The sequence below is a fragment of the Neodothiora populina genome, assembly GCF_041146345.1.
Source record: "Neodothiora populina strain CPC 39397 chromosome Unknown canker_contig_6, whole genome shotgun sequence".
In the NCBI taxonomy this organism is placed as follows: domain Eukaryota; kingdom Fungi; phylum Ascomycota; class Dothideomycetes; order Dothideales; family Dothioraceae; genus Neodothiora; species Neodothiora populina.
The window spans coordinates 528,186-529,559 of NW_027191414.1; positions in this window are offsets into that span (position 1 = coordinate 528,186).

Below are 1,374 nucleotides of genomic sequence, written 5' to 3' on the forward strand. Positions count from 1 at the left end.
CTTGCGGAAGCCGAGAGACTACATTGGTCAGCGAATATCGATTCGGCATCACTTGTGCTGGCATCTGCTCCAGCTTCTTACGTCTTACCACCCGAGTACCCGGACAAGTCTTCCATTGCCGAGCATTTGCAGCAGAGAGTATCAATTCGAGCACGACTCTAGGACAGGTGGGTCAATATTCTTGGTATATGTCCATGGTAAGACAACGATGTCACTTCATTCCGCGTGAACATGTTGAGGTCTTCATGCCTGGCATGATGGTTGTCTGCCTCGTACTTGTCCATCAATGCAGGCAAACCCAGCCAGCAACGTCACAGGTAAAAGTACCTCTTGTCAGCCGGGGCTCGCAACCTCAATGGCCTTTTTGTCCCGACCAACTGGTTTCAGCTTGGGTTCCGCAAAGCGTAATATCTATTCATCTCCTGAGTGGTCCTCTCACAGATTGGTCATGAATCACTTTCTTCTACTGTATTTACCTGGGTTTGGTCGCCTGCTTTGATTTCTTTATTAAATGCTTAAACAAGTCGCGCGAACTATCGTCTATGACCACCTCCACAGCGATCGATGACTTTATTTTAGCTGTACTCCCATCTCATAATGGCTCTTTCGTTCTACAATACGCACGCCAGGATGGCTTCCTTTTCGCGAATTCTGTCATCTTTGCGCCAGGAAGAGCAAGCGTCAGCAACTCACATCTCCAAACGTTTGACCTACCCGGAGATCACTGTGACTTCTCCCCGTCCTCTACCGGCAGCAACGCCTGACGCGGACATCACTACTCACACTGAGTTGTCTCGAAAATATCCCCAGGACCACCGCCACCGGATATCGCGAGATGATCTCGGTGCTGACACCGACACGATCAGACTTTTTCCTGCTCCAGCTGAGGACACTGAGCCACGCCGTCCTGCAAGCAACCCGTGTGCACGTCCTAGATTGAGCATAGCTTTCAATTGGCTAGCACGTCCCGCACGCCGGCTTAAGTTCAAAAAGCAGGCACGGCTCAAGACTCGCGATGGCCTTAGAGAGCCAACCCAGGAAGGGGACACGGTGGCTTCCCCGTGCGCACCAGCATTGCACCCGCTCGAGCCTGAGATGCAAGGTACTGCTCTCAGCGGAGTCTCAACACCACCTATCTATAGCTCTGTGCTAGACCTGCCCAATAGGCTACATCAGCACGAGTACATCGTATCCACACCCGTTTGTCGTTCGAAAGATCGAGCAGAAGACGTCAACCCCTCCCTAGACGTCCGAGGCGCAACTCAAGAAGAGCAAGCTTTCCCAACGACGCACAGGCGTCGACTAAGCCCATGGCGATTATCGCCTGTCGCCTCATTTCCTGAGTTGACTTTATTGAAGAATCGAACTATAGGC